The following is a 16,885-nucleotide window of genomic DNA, read 5'->3' as shown; positions in this document are numbered from 1 at the left end:
GCAATAATTAAGTAGTGTATTACTCCACAAAATTTGGCACAGGATCACATTTTGTGGGGCCTGAAGATTACACAATTTAAGCAAATTAAAAGATTGGAAAGCTTAATTACAAAATTACATACAAAGGGATTTACTCTTACAATGACAAGTCACAACCATTCAAAATATCAAGATATTCAAAAAATACTGACAAATACCTCTAATATAAAAGTTGAGAAAATAATGCAACATGTTCACCATTAAGTTCTTGATGAGTAAAGAATATATAAAATTAATTCAAAATCAAAGCATGCAAAATAGAAATTCAAATGTGCTTAAAATGCCACTGCATTGTTTTAAGGTACATAATTTTGTAATAGAATTAATCTGATACTACACTTATTGGCATATTGATGGCCATGTGTGAGAGCTTTTGTCACAGGAACTCCTGTTCCTTCAGGTCAATTTGCAGCATTGCTGGAGATTTTTCATGCCTTTTCGTCTGGAGCTACCAGATAGTAGCAGTGCAATGAGTTGGTTGTTGGCGATGGGATCGGAAATGTTGAAATGCATGACATATGTGATTTCACACAGATTCTGTTTTTAGCAGTGTGTCAGGTAGGTGCCCAATTAAAAAGGAGCTATAATAATAATGAATTTTACCTGATTGCCATAAAAAAGAAAAATTTGTATTTTTACATTGATAATTATAGACATTGCATTATTATTCCTGTTGGCAGAGAGATTTTCTTTTGACAGGATGTTAATAAGGACTGAGTTTGTAACTTTCATTAACTGAAAATTGACAAGATTTATTATAGACTAGATTCTTGCTCTGTATTTTTTAAACCTTGTGTTTTTTTGACTATTAATATTCTTCTGATGTTCAGTAGTATAGATAATATTTGTATTAAGGTAAAGCCTTACAAATAGAGGTAGAGAGAGGTGATAAATGGTCCTCATCTTTCAACAAGATGCCTAGCAATAACTCTATTATGCTGGTCATACTTATAAACATGTGTACGTATGTATATATGTATTGATTGGTTTGATTCCATCCCCCCAAAATTCATATGCTTAAGCCTTAACTTTCAGTATCTCAGAAATTGACTATTTGGAGACAGGGTCTTTAAGGAGGACAGTATGTTAAAATGGGTCCTTCAGATGGGTTCTAGTCCAATCTGACTGGTATTCTAAGAACAGAGCTTATGATACATGGAAACATGGGACATGTACGCACATAGAGGAAGGACTGTTTGAGAATGCCACAAGGTGGACAAGGAATGAGGCTTCAGAAGAACTCAGACCTGCCCACATCTTGATCTTGAATCTAGCCCCCAGAACTGTGCAGAAATAAATTCCTTCGCTTAAGCCACCCCATCTGTGCTATTTGTTATCGCATGTTATTGCAGCCCTAGCAACACACAACATTTATACCCTAACAAGGCCCACTGCCACTCCGTTTGCTACCTAACATGAAATGAGGTGTTACAGGAAGAAAGTAGCACTAGGAAAAGACAGTGGTATTAAGAAATGAGTTAACACACCTTGTATACATAAATTTTATTGCAATACATGACACCATATATCCAGTGGTAGGATCTTGGAAGTGATCCTTGCAGTTTAGGGACCCTGAAACTTCAGTTTAAATATCAGCTCCCTTGTAAATACATCCTGAATGTACCATATAAAGATGTTTTCATGAAGCCAAATCAAAGTTTCAATTTACTAAATGACTAAAGTCATATTCAATAAAAAAAAAGAATTTCAATTTCAAATTTCTACTAAAAATATATATATTTGCCTTTATAAAAGAATTCAAATCGTTCTGGAGAAGATGGATATTTTTATTGAGGTACATGCAATAAAGTGCATAAATCTTAGCATATAACTTGATGAATTTTGACATGTATATACTCTCAATCAGCTATTGCCCAGATCAAGATATCCAACACATTCTCACTGATTTTGTCTCTTCAACTATTTTACCCATTTCCCTACCCACCTCCCTTATAGTAACCACCAGTCTGTTCTCTGTGTTTGAGTCTATTTCAATTTGGTTTCTCATTTGTTTTGCTTTTTAGATTCCACATGTAGGGGAAATCAGCTTGTATTTGTCTTTGTCTGACAGATTTCCCTTAGCATAATACCATTTGGTCCATCTGTTTTATCACAAATGGCAAGATTTCATTCCTTTTTATGGCTGAGTAATATTCTAGTGTGTGTGTGCATGTTGTGTGTGTGTATATATATATATATATATATATATATATATATATATATATACTGCATCTTTTGTCATCTATGGATGGATCTTTAGGTTGCTTCCATATATTGGCTGTTGTATAGAATGCTGCAATAAACATAGAAGGGCATAAATCTTTTTAATTAGTGGTTTTGTTTTCTTTGGGTAAATTCCCAGAAGTGTAATTACTGGGTCATACATTATTTCTACTTTTATTTTTTTGAGAAAACTCCATACTGCTTTCCATAGAGGAGATGGATATTTCTTTGTCATTTTAACATCAGAATATGCAAACTTTCTGGCAGCGAGATATGAAATCAAGCTAAAAAAAATTTCTTATCAGTATAGATTAATGCCAATATAATAACTACAAATATAACCCACAACACAAAATTGTAAAATGGTGCTCAAATTGAGGGACAGTATTAGGTATAATCATTATAATATAAAATTATCACTGAAATGGGAAAGCTAAATTAAAATTAAATACTTTTAAAGGGAAATGCATAGCCCCTGGACCTATTACCCTCAGTTTGGTAGCATTGTTCTGAATCTGACTTCAGGCATAACTAATTTGTAATGTTCCATGTTGCTGGTATAATTTAAAAGTTGAAATTTTGTCCTGGTGTTTAGGACAAGTCTGGATACTTAAATCACAAAGGGCTACTGGCACATTTTTACTGAGCTTCACTTGAAGTCACTAACTTGACAGCTTTTCTAAAAATATAGAGCACAGATGAGCTGCAATCATAACTGCTATAATTATGATACATACACAATTGTACATTTGTTTTTAGAACATTTATTATTTCTATAACATGGAGAAGAATTAAGGTGACTTAAAGGTAAAAGTGCTGAATAGAATGAACACATACTATAAAAATATCTATCTATATGAGACAAAAGTAATGATACCCCAAAATAAAAACTGTGCTCTTTATTGCATCTGAGTTCTGCATTTGACAAGACATATGGCCAATTTATTTTCATACATGATGGGTCTATGAAAGTAGAGTGGATATTACCAACTTCTACATATCTGCAAAATAGACAAAAAAATCTGTGCTTAGAACATAGTAAGCAATATAAATGTGTTTGTTATATAAAATACTGGTAAATAATCCAAATAATTATAATTTTTAACTTAAAGACTTACATATCAAAACTTTTTGTATTTTACATACTGATATAGATCTATTTATATATTCAATTGATATTTATTAATGTGCATCTGTATACAACAATGCAAACAGAAAGATGATTTGATAGTAAAAATAACAGATTCTCCCTCTATGGTCAGTCTTCAATGGATGACCAGTGGTCAATGACCTTAAAAGCTTTGGTAACAATCTGAAGTATTTGCTTAGAAAATGTTCTCTAAAATTTAAACTAAGTGGAACCATTTTAAGATAAAACTATCTAATCAGCACCATGAATTAAAATTATTTTTCATTGTTAATATTAGATGAATGCCAAGTATCTCACATAATGTAGTGTTCAAACATGTCAGATCTTTGTATCATCTATCTATCTATCTATCTATCTATCTATCTATCTATCTATCTATCTATGTATCTATATCTATATCACTTTGTCTCTCAGCTCCTTCTGTTTCTTAATAATTTTATAAAAAAAAGACAAGGGATATTTGGTAAGGTAGAATATAATACATATCAGAAAATACTGTCACAAGTAGAATGGGGCCCAAGAAGAGTTTATACTTGGTCACTTTTAAACTTGTCCTAGTATTTTAGAACTATATGACCTTGGAGGCTTTAGAGGCTATACATTCAATTCTGGGCAAATCTTTTTGAGCATATAAATCCATCCTTGATGACAAGCCCTGAACAGCTTCTTGGAGCACTTTGTAGAGAAGGGTGATATAGCATTGTATCAATTCTGAAGAAAAGACTTCTGTGATCTATTAGTGATGTCTTCATGGGTACCTGACAGATTAGCTGTGTGTTTTCCCATCTCTCAGTGCAGATGACACTGGTATTCTAAGAAGAAAATTAATTAAAATGTGCTAATAACATCAAATTACATTTAAATATTTATACATAGTTGTACTATTTGTGCAGCTCTTTTTCTTTTAAAATTCTCAGCCAAGGACACTGAATTTACCTCATGCATCCTGAGAAAAGGAACAATTAAGATTTGTTAACAATGCTGATTATTTGAAACTGGAAGTTGCCCCTGCATTTGTGAGGCTTTATAAGTGTTCACATAAGGGAAAGACTAGCCACATTTGCCTCCACTAACATGTGAAAGTGCAGCTGTCAAGTTTCTCTCCGTTGCTGTTCTGTCGAGGGATCCCTATCTAATCTGGTTATATATTCATTGCCATTTATTTCCTTTCTAAGTGCGTTAGGAGCTGCAGAGACTTTCCCTACACCTTAAATTATAAAGCAAATGATTCTATCCACGTAGCCCTGAACTTAACATGTACACTTCCCCACAATAGCAATTTTCTTGACTCTTAAGGAGCAAAATGGCAGTGATGGTCAATCAAATACTGCTTGAATAAAAACTTCAATTTTGCAGAAGCAGAGAAAAACTAACAAACTTCTTCCTTTCCATGATGCTATCTTCTTTTCACATTATTAGAATTTGAAAAACAAAACAATAGAAAGCCTCTTTGTGCGAACAACCAAGAATTCCACTGTAACAATATGGGTTCACATGATCTTCTCAGCCCATTCTTTCCACCTTCCCCACAAACAAACAAACAACAACAACCAAAAAAAAAAAAACACTTTACAATACTGAAGTCCATCATTAGTATCACTTAGAAGGAAGACTATTAGAGGATGGTTTTCAGAGGGATATACTAAACTGAGATTATAAAGATAAGGTTGAAGGGAACTAAAAATACAAAAAGCAGGTGTTCTGTGAGCAGGGGATTTTTTGTAACAGACAGGAAGACGTAAAGCACCAGGAGCTCAGGCAACTGCAGAGAGTGGTGTACACCTGGAGCAATTGGCAGTCTGGGAGGGAGAGCCATCAGGACACACTGCTGACCAGAGCTGGTGGGAAGCTACGGCAGACAACCTGGCCCCAACACCTGGGCCATTGTCATTGCAGAGTGTCACATTTGTGACTGTGACAGACTAGGACCAAAACAAGACACCTCCGTTAGCATGCCTGAGCACAGACAAGAACAAGCAGACTGTGCGGACTATGAAAATGCCCCGGCATCATTTGCATAGGTAAGCTGAGTGAATGCTGCTTTTTTTAAAAACCAATTGCATGCTTAGTTCCTGTAACTCCGAGGAGAAATCCCGGGGCAAAAGTACCTTTGAAATCGAAATCCGTCAAAGGGAGAAATCAAGTTAAGCAACCCATTTATTTCTTACTAGCAGTCGTCCCTTCTCTCTCTTGACCAGGCTGCAGCAGAAGAGAGCTCCACCCAACCTCTCCAGTCCAGATAAACCCCTTGCACACCCTTGTAATTACCTATTGTTATGTAGATGGCCTAATTCTCACCACCCCTTGGAAACACCTATTGATATGCAGATGCACTAAAGCCAGGTGATAGAGTCTGAAAATATTGCACTTTAACCCACAGTTCCTTTTTACTTCCATTTCCTATAAAAATTATTAAAATGGCATGTCACCGCCTACCACCACTTTCTGACCTCACTCAGTCTGGAACAAACTCCTGCTTCCTCGCAGCCTTCTGCAAATCACCTAACACGTGCCCAAGTCCTAGAGCAAGCCAACCCTAACTCTCTTCTGGAGACACCCCACTGGTCCCATGAGGTGACCTCTTAGGTTGTTGTCAGTAGCTGAACCCACTGTTTGGCTATGGCTGGTCTTCTAATAGGATTGGCTGGTAAGCATGAATTGCTCAAAACTTACGACGACAACTGTGAGGTGAGTAAGAAATGATGGAGGAAACAGGGAGGACCTCCAGATGTCCTGTGGGCACAGAATGGTGGTACTTTACCCTGTGATTTTGGGATGAAGATGGTATAACAGGTTTTGGAGTGAAGGGGAAAGAAGGAAGAAAAATGTCTTTCAACTATTAAGGGCTTGGGTGATACCCAAATATAGACACTCTGTGTAGGGGACAGTCAGTGTAAGAGGAGTTAATCAAATCAGTGTGGGATCAAACCCCAGCTTTGTATTTCCAGAGGAAGCATAAGTTTATTTCCCTTGGTCTTAAATTCCTCAATATTAATGCAAGGGGCTGAGAAAACAAGGACTATTTATTTAAATGATGCAACTATAGTTACAGTAAAAATAAGGAGTGTGAATATGACAGATGGCTGGGGAATTAAACTTTTACAGGATAAAGTAACTTGTTTTCATGTAAAGCTCATTGATTTTAAACTGTTTTTAATGATGGCCCCTGCAATTTTACATATATTCGTTCCAGAAAGAGGTTGAACATAGAGTCTAAGAATAACAAGAGGAAGATAAACATTATGTTCATGATCAGCACAGATAAGGAAGAGTCTATGAAAAGACAGAAAACAGCACTGACTGTCGTCCTGAGAGCATGAATTGAGGATATACATTGCAAAATGCAAATAGAACCATCCCATGTGCTTAGTATTTTAGAAATCTTGGATTTGGCAAGTATTTTAAGTGAATTATTTACTATAGTCTCAGCTTTACTACCAGAGATTGATATTTAAATATTAGCTCTTTCCATAAAATGAGCACCAGTTAATAAACAGCTTTTTCACAAGGACATTTTCATGTGCCACATAACACCAACTCTCAGCCAATAATTGCCCTGTTACCTAGGTTTAGGAGTTTTTGTAACAAATCTAATTCCACCCTCATCTCTGCTTCTCTCTGCTAGCTGCTTAGCAAAGATACATATGCAATGGTTCTTAACATTGAGGGACACACCGTCAGTGGCCCTAGACCTGTGGTGGCAACCTGATGTTGGGGGGAGGAGGCAAGAAGTGTCATTGACCCTCTGTATATATAACAGTGTCAAAATCTCAGTGCAGGTCACCCACTCTTTAATTCTGTACATTGAACCCAGAGACGCTAGGCAGTTAAAACTCCTTTAGGAGTCCATTAGCCTTGCTGGAGGAGAATGTTAGACAGTTTCAACTCCCATGCAACACTGAGGTAAAGCATATAAACAAGATCCAGGGATAAAAAAATCTCTTCCTTATCTGTCCTTCTTTGATACAATTCAAGATAAAATAGCACCCGAGATAAATATTACTAAACCTATTCTACACAGTGACAGAAACACAAGTTCTTTGTTTCCTCCAAAAATGTATTCAAGTTGATAAATCAACAAACTTTTAGATAAGTTTTTGACTTCCTGTAGCAACACTTCCTGTTACATAGCAGTGATACACAAACACAGCCAAAGTGAAGCCTTTCTAAACTCTTGGTTACATGTGTGTGTAAGGATATAACTGTATCTGAATTTTTGACTGAGCTTTCTCTCAGGTTTTTACCCAGTGAAGTCATTTTGGCTGATAATTCAAAGCAAGGAAACTAGACTATTTCGGATTTGGGTGTGGAAGATAGAGAGGAAACAATGTGTTTCAAGCATTTATAACACATCTTAGCAGGCAAGACGTTCAAGAAGAAGATTCCTAAGCATTTCTGGGATGAATGGAGACGAACACAATCACAAATGTGTATGCTGAATGCCAGCCTGTGTGTTTTCCACCACTGGAAACATATGGTAAATACACTTCCTTCGGTTAAAGGAATATACTCTCCTCCCATTGTAGTATGAACAATGTTGGCAATTATAATAACTATAATTGGGAACTTACTATGCCCATAGCTCTATTTTAGCTATTCTTTGAGTGCTTCTAACAGTTTCTTCTTCCTGTGCATTAATAGAGACAGAGGAGGGTAATTTTGTTCCTAATCAATCACATGGGTGGGACAGGCTCCATCACTTTGGGAAACACAAGCTTCATGCTGAAATTTGAATTCTTTATTTCCAACTTCTTTAAAGGTTAGTTCCACACTCTTTTCTATTCTATATAACATGTCATTTTTTTCACAAACTTCTCTCTCCCTTACTAGGTACTAAACATAATATTTGTAAAAATGTTCTAGCAAAATTAAGACTGCTGAAATGATGCGAGGTGGTTTTATATATTCCAGTGTCTTAATTAGGTTCCTAATTTAATTCCCATGTTTTTTCCTCCCAGATTGGATAATCAAAGTTTCTAAATTTATGTGACTATTTCAAAACCACAAAGCTGGTGAGTGGAAAACTAAGAACTAGAAATATTGTTTAATGTGTTTTTCTCTGTCACTATAGGGCTTTCTATACCAGAAATGGGATGAGGAAGCCAGGCAAGATGGTCCAGGATGGGTTTCCTTGATGATGTCAGCTCTTAAATTGGAATGGAAAGAAAAGGTTTTAGAACTAAAGGAGAAGCATGGTTCTTTGGAGATGTTCTTCTCTGATAAGAAGCCCAGGACTTTCTCACTTAGTAAGGAAGATGCTTCTCACAGATCAGCCTCTGATGCTTTCATAACTTTTTTTGCATGTGAGACAGTGAAGTGTCTTAATACTATGTGTAATATATTTATGTTAATTTTCAGGTAGGCGGGGATCTTATTTTATTTACTGCTATGGCCCCAGCACCTAAAACCATGTCAATTGGTTTAATTAATAATTATTGCCTTGGTTAATTATGTAACATAAGATAACAGACCATTTAGGTAAATCTAAGTTTACATCAAGAAAATCATTATCCATTAAGCTTTCCTTTGGTACTTTAAATATTTGATAATACTCATCCATAATCATTATTTAATTTCCTTTATCTAATTAGCATGTGTAAGAGAAAGGATTCAATGGAAATGTACTATCTCATCAGAAAGAAGTGTCAGCAATGCAAAGGGTGTAAGTGTAAGTTGGTAGTGGTAGTGGCACATTTTCGCAGGGTGTTGGTTTCATATAAAACTTTCTACTGAATGCAGTGAGGCCAAGATAAATTGCTATCTCTATTCCCTTCACCCAGATACCTAGGGCAGTATTTGAAATTAAATGCTGGGCTCACTCTACCCTGCTATCTCTACCCTCTCCTGCACCTCAGTTCTGCGATGTGTATTAAATACTGAGCCAGAGAAGGAGTAAGTGATATTCTCATACTCCCAAGCACTGCTAAGGGTAACTATAATTCACATGTAAAATAATTTTTATAATGTTCATATTTTATTATTTTCCCTCAGCTTTCTCCCTCTATTCTTTCTTCCAGGCTTCTTTACTATTTTCACTTCCAATCTTTTCCTGAACAATTCATCCTATACCTTAATGTCAGATTTATTTCTCCCAAACCCTGAATTTTCATGATGATTCCTTGCCCACAGATTTAGTGGTTCTCCACAACTATTAAAATGTTAAGTTCTGATGTCAAACATCAAAACTCCCTAATTTAGCTCAAAATTATCCATGGAATTGTAGGTGACTTTGGGGACTACCCATGAGGGGCCAAAATCTCATGACCATTCTCACCTGTGTGTTTTGTACTGCCTCAAATATCCCTCACTTTTTCCCATTTAACCCCTCTAAATATTATAGAACCTGGCTTAAGCTAAATTATGTTCATTATAATCTTTTGAACCATGTCATAATATAGCCTTGCAACCATTCTGAACTCCCCAAATTGTTTTATTTTCTGCTATATCCCCAGCACCTAAAACCATGTTTATTGACTGAGTTAATGATTATTGCCTTGGTTAATTATATAACACATTGTAATATTGCAAATGTTTATGCCCAGGAGTTGACACTACTAGACTATCCCATCATGTTTTGACTTTGTGCTTGCATATCTCACTATCTGTCCAAATAAACGGTCCGCTGTTTAAAGGAAGAGGCCTCATTTTGGTGCCTCTATTTTTTCATAGCATTTTTCTTCATTTTACACTGATGGTGGATCCTTAAATATTCATACAGATTTGATCTTGAAAATCTGGACTTTACTCTGAGCCAGAATTTCTTTTTTCAGAAGAGAATGAATGAATGAAATCAGTATTTCTGGATTATTGACCTAATTAAAGAATCAATAATCATGACAAGATAATGACAGTAAAATATCCGATTAATAAGAACTTGAACTAGTGAATGTAACAGGAACCTAAAAAGTAGGGTGTTTCATAGATATCTTGCTGTGGTATAGCAGAAAATACAGGTAGCTTGTATATTACCACATTTCCAAAGGCCTGGGTTCAATTCTGGGTCCTTTAACACTAGTTGAATTAATTTTGGTTGCTTTTCCTTAGTGAACCACTATACCACAATTTTATCTATCCAAAATAACTACAATATGCCTAACTGATAGTATAACTTTGAGGATCAAGTATTGTAATACAGAGAAAATTCTTACACACTGTTTGACACATAGGAATCATGTTACTTTTTTGTTCTTGAAGTGGCATCCTAAATCAAGATTGTAGGTACAGATATGGATACAGTAACTATATGATGCTTGAGGATTCAAGAATATGGATAAAGTAACCCTATAAAATGTGAAGTATGCTTTCTTTACTCTTTCACTCTCCTCCTCCCTGCATTCTCACTTCCATATTACTCGTTCAGAACTTCATTGGTAGTACGCAAAGGAATCAACCACATTCCTTGCCTTTCTCTCTTTTAGAGATCACAAAATCTTAATATTGTACAAATAGTTGCAGAATCATCAAATTAAGGTATTTTGTTGTGAACGAACTAAGATATAAGGTAAAGCTGAGAAAGCTAAAAAGATGATCAGTAGACACATATGTACGTTAGTACATATGTGCAAATATGTGCCTAGAGTGGAAAGACAGATTCTCAGAATATGCTGTATTAAGATATTTTAATTAAAAATACCTACATTTGTTTTATAATTTCAGAAATAGGCCATCCATTGGTGTAAGAGGGAGTGAGCTAATTGCAATTTATAAGGCCCTGTGTATAGTCAGTACCTACTAAATCTCTTAACTTAAATGAGAAAGGCAGGTTCTCTTGAAGCTATTCTATAGATTTAGAGGAAAAAATTACACATTGGGAATATTTAGCATGGAAAAGAAGAGGGAAAAGGAAGTCACCTTCAAGAGCCCTCTTGGTCTATGGATTTTATGAAGCCAGGAGTCCCTAGTATAGGATAAAATTAATTTTAGTTGAAAAAAAGCTTTACCAGCAATCGTGTGATTTTTCCCCTGTAATTATTAACCTAATGCCTTTTAATATCTTCTGTTGAATCATTTCTCTGGATAGAATCTTTGTGGGTTAGTCATGAAGCTTAGTAAGCATGCATGAACAACAGACAGAAGGTGCTAGAACTCATAGCAAGACAACCCCTCTCCATGCTCATCTATTAGAAAGAGTATTCCAGATATTTCCATGTAAACTTAAGAATGTCAACAATAAAGCTTAGAATTCAGCTATTAGACTTCTCTTAGTGTGTAGAGGATTTAACCCTAATCATCATTAAATTTTAACTATTTTTATTAATTTTACACTGCTGATGTGACAAATGATCACAGAATCTGGGGCATATATAGCATAAATTTATCATCTCATAGTTTTATAGGTCAGTCATCTAGGCAAGCTTGGTTGGGTACTCTGCTTAGGGTTTCCCAAGGCCTAAATCAAGGTGATGCAGAATTGCACTCCCCACTGGAGACACTGAAGGTGAATTTATATCCGGCATCATTCAATTTGTTAACAGAATTCAGCGTTTGTGACTGTAGGTGTGAGACCCCATTTCCTTGCTTCTTGTTGGGTGTCAATCATCTCAGCCTCTAGAGGCCACTCACATTCCATAGTCAGTGCTCCCTTCCCATCGAAATAGTGGGTCAAGCCATTTTATATTCCTAATGTCTCTGACTTCCTCTTCTGCTATCTCTCTTCTTCTGCCTTCTTTTCCTGTTTTTAAGGGGTCATGGTTACATCTGGCTCACTGCACTAATCCTAACAATTTCCTTATGCTAAGGTGAGCTTATTAGTGATATCTACTATATCTGCAAGTCCCTTTTGTCATGTAAGAGAGCACTATATTGCATGGGGAAGAAAAATTCTACAAGTCAAAATTCTGTCTAACACCCTAATTGAGGAGGATACAATTTGGGAGATGATAATACAAAGAAGGAGGGATGAGAGAAAGGAGCAATGAATTCAAATAGGTTGAAAATGGCAAGGACTGAGTGTGTAGCTTGAAGCCTGTGTGTTAGAATGCAAGGCAGAGCCTCCTCTCCCAACCTGGAGCATGACCAGAGCCAGTGAGTTTCACTTCTTCAACAACCCCTATTCCTCCTGGTTTGTAAAGTGTTGAGTTAAACGGCAGATACCTCTTGCAGAGCTTTATGTGTCAGGACAAGGTGATTTTGAAGCAAGAGTTGGAAGCATGGAAGGCAGGGTCAAAGCCACGCTAGCAGCTGGATGGAAAAACTGGCTATCATTCCAGGATCTGCAGTCAGCAAGGAGTTCGGTCAGCCAGGGAGGGTGAGTGGACCCCAGCAAGCATCAGTTACCCTTGGAGCAAAACTCAGCTACAACTGTCAGCAACACAAGAAGCTCCAGGTGGAAAAAGAGCATGACAGACAGGCCAGAGGATATTCTGAGGAAAAGTTGCTCATGTCTGACACAGGAATGCGTAATGATTTCTCCTCACACAGTATGTCATCTTAGGAATAGAAACAGGAAAAATAGTGGCTATCTATAGGACAAATATTTGCCCCCAAGGCTAGCTAAACACTTCCCAAAGGAACAGTTAAAGTGATGGGGGAATGGATTCCGTTTAAACCAGTTTGGTTTTTTAAATAATTTGTTCCCCTGATTACCACTGGATGGGAGGCTTGGAGAAAAAACTAGGGTGGTCAAGCACAACTTTTAGATTTTTTTAAAAGAATAGTATCCTGTTTGAAAAGGCAATGATTGTTCTGCCCATAACTTGATAGCACACGCCAGACCAATTGTGACCACTATTCTGACACGTATCAGTTAAACATTAATTAGCAAAGCAGACACAAAATGGTTCATGAAACTCATTTCAAAATTTTATAAATTGGATGAAGTTCCATTACAGAGCTATTCCCTTAGGAACCAAAATCAGACAGAAAGCTTCCAAATTCAGAAGTTAGATGGGTTGTTAGTGATTGATTTAAGTGTCCCATCCCCAAAGGTACATTTTTCAGATTGCTCTGGATATTGGTACCTTATTCAGAGTGTTGACTGTGTGTAAGACATTTAAGCCAACCCCACCTCATTAAATCCTTTAACATCATTTATGAGACCCCAGGCTAAACATTCATCATTCTGCTTAAAAGGATGCAAATTTTACCAATTAAATCTAATTTCTCAAGGTGACGGCTGAAAGACTTACAGTAGTCCTCCCTGGAGTATATGCTTCCTGCCATAAAGTAAAGTTGAAGCACCTCAAGAGTATATATTCTTGATCAGGTATCTTGATAAGATACCCTTATAATCAACACTCAAGATAATTGATATGTATTATAAGATGGTATAACGTGACACCTTTAATGAAAGTACATTATTAATATCATAACACATAGTCTCTTCATGCAGGTGAATTTTAGAATAACTGAAATCAGATAGGTATGGAAGACCTCTGTGGAACCAAAGTTAAACCAAAATTTTAATTTCAAGAAACAGTTACAAAAGATTTACAGTAAGATCTAAATGAATGACAATTAAGGCAAAAACTCTATGGTAGGAAGAAGCTTGACTTGTTTGAGTAGAAGAAGGGTAAGAGAGCATGAGAAGAAGGAGCATTTTGGATGGTATGGAAGGAGTGAGAGAGGAATGCCGGGAAGGCTTCATCCCATGGGCCCAGGATAGAATATGTGTCCTGCAATAAATGCCTCCCAGGGCATTGGTGGCTATAAGGCAGGGATAATATATATAAATATATTTATAAAGGAATATCCTGGCTCCTATGAACTGTAGAGAAATAATATTTGAAAGGGAGAGCTCGGTTAGAGTCTAGTGCTATATGCCAACAAAGAGATGATGATGGCTTAAAATAGCACAGTGAAAGAGGAAGTAAGGAGTAATAATTGGATTTTGAATAAAATATAAAGCTAACATGATTTTTCTGATGATTGGATAGGGTCTGCTGCGGACTTAGTGCTTGTATCTCCTCAAAATTCATGTGATGAAACATAAACCCCACGGTGGTGGTATTTGGATGAGGTAGTGAGAGTGGGGCCCTTATACATGGGATTAGTGGTGTTGAAAATGAGACCCCACAGAGCTCCTTCACCATATGAGGGCATGTGAGAAGAGGGTCATCTGTGAACCAGGAAGCAGGCCATCCCCAAAGCTTTGGTCCTCAAGCAGGTTGGCCCCAAATCTGCCAGCATCTTGATCTTGGACTTCCCTCCCTCTAGAACCATGAGAACCCATTTGTGTGTATATACATAGCAGATGTTTCCTAACAGCTACCAAACTGTCTAGTACCCCTTATGACTATGCTCATCTCCACGTTAATTATAATGTCTACCCATGTCCCCAATCTTTCTGTGCCAATATGTTACAGTTTCAGAAAGAAATTCTATTGGCATTGCATTTCCTGGAGTCCCCACTCCATTAAACAAGTGAATAATGCATGTGGAACATTGTATTCCACCACTTTTTACTGACGTGTGTGTCCTCATGTCTCTCAGTGTCTTGTTTGGCAATTAATAATATTATTTATTAGTTTTGTCCCTTTGTGCAGTTCCTTTCTCCATCAAAAATCACCCGAGATCTGGTATTACTTGTGAGGGCAAAGATAGGCTCTTATCATTCTCAAAAGTTTGTCTAAAAATGTGAAGCTTTTCAAATAACTAGTTTCAAAATGTTTTATTTTTTCCCTTATCTTTCTTTAAAGTATACCTGAATAATATTGTTTGTGTTTATGTATTATTGATAAATCCTGAAGTTTAATCTGTAGGATATTCTAGAGTTTCTGATTTGCCTCGACATTGGCATGTGTCCTTCTATAAAAACATTTGCTCAGATAAATATACTATATATATATATATATATATATATATATATATATATATATATATATATATATATATACACACACACACAAAAGGAAATACATGAGTTCATTAGGATAGTATATGAGTTATATTTCAAATTGCCCCTAATAAATTAATAAAACCATCTTCTTTGTTAGAGGATTTCTCAAAAGATAATATTATTGAACTGTTGACTCAAGGGACAAAGTCAATTTTTAACAAATATATACCATAAATTTTATGGTCCATGTTGCACATTTCAAAAACCAGAACTCCAGTTAAGAATATACAACAAGACATTTAATCAAAGCTATAGTCAGATTATTAATTTTTATTACTTACTGGTTGGAGACACAGGGCAAATATTCCCTATTAATTAGTACACAAAATAGCACATTCTTACTTACTGTTTTATCAGTTTGGTGCGTATTGTAATGATTTGTCTGTTAGAATAAAGGTGGAAATCTTAAGAAGAAAGCTGCGTAGAGAGTTCAGGTGGAAAGTATGGACTGGAAATATAAATTTAGGATTTATTCACATACCCACACATAGATGACATTTAAGGCCATGAGGTTGAATGGGATCACCAACAAAGTACATCATTAATAAAAAAGGGGAAAAAAGTGCAAGGGTTAATCCCTAAAATATGCTGGTCTGGGAGATGAAGAAGGTCCAGTAGACTTATAAGAATCATCCAGTGAAATAGAAAAACCAGATGAGTGTGGTGTCTTAGTAGCCAAGTAAATTAAATGTTTACAGTAGGAGAAAATGAGCTATCAAGTTAATTGTTACTTACTGTTCAGTAAAATGAGGACTAGATAAGCTTCCTGGGCTGCCTCAACACTTAAGGACAAACTGGGTGGTTTCAAACAGGAGAAAGTTGTTCTCTCATAGTTCTGGATTCTAGAGCTTGAAATCAAGGTGTCAGCAAGGCTGTGGAGAAGGGTCCTTTCTTACTTCTGATGGCTGCTGATAATCTGTGCCATTCCTCAGTTTGTGGCAGCTTAACTCCAATCTCTGCCTCTGTAGCAATACAGCCTTTTCCCCATGTGCCTTTTGTGTGTCTGTTTTCTTTTTAGAAGGACCCTAGTTACTGGATCGGGCCCACTCTAATCCAGTATGACCTCCTCTTAACTAATTACATCTTCAAAAACTCTATTCCTAAGTAAGATCACATTCTGAGGTTCCAGGTTGACACGAGTTTTGGGAGGGCAACATTCAACCCAATATAAGGATTAAAATTTAACCATTCTACATGGTTATTTACTGGAAAGTTTAAAAGGAAAGGTGGAGTGGAGTGGAGTAGTGCATTGGAGGGAAAAACATATGAATTGGTTTGGGTTCAACAAAAAGGGACAGAATTAGAGAAAATGAGAAGACAATGTGAGGTGAAAGAAAATAAGAAATGGCATGGAACCTAGACTATCAGGGTGATCACAAGAGGTTTTTTGCTCTCTTTAATTTTGTTTCGTTCTTTTTTATAAATATTGGAGAACTAGCAACATTTTTCTGCACTGATAGAAAAGATGTGGTAGTCAAAGGAACATTAATAACAAAAAAGAAAGAAGTGTTGGAATGATTTCCTCAACTATCAAGAATGAATGGGATCTGGGATTATTATTTCTTTTAGAGAGTTTAAGGCAAAGAAAATGTATTTACCAGGGGCATCAGAATATTACACAAAGAATGTACATTTGA

This window comes from Manis javanica, chromosome 12 (assembly GCF_040802235.1).
Source record: "Manis javanica isolate MJ-LG chromosome 12, MJ_LKY, whole genome shotgun sequence".
Lineage (NCBI taxonomy): Eukaryota > Metazoa > Chordata > Mammalia > Pholidota > Manidae > Manis > Manis javanica.
The sequence above is the reverse complement of the archived record's forward strand: the minus strand, read 5'-3'. Positions refer to the sequence as shown.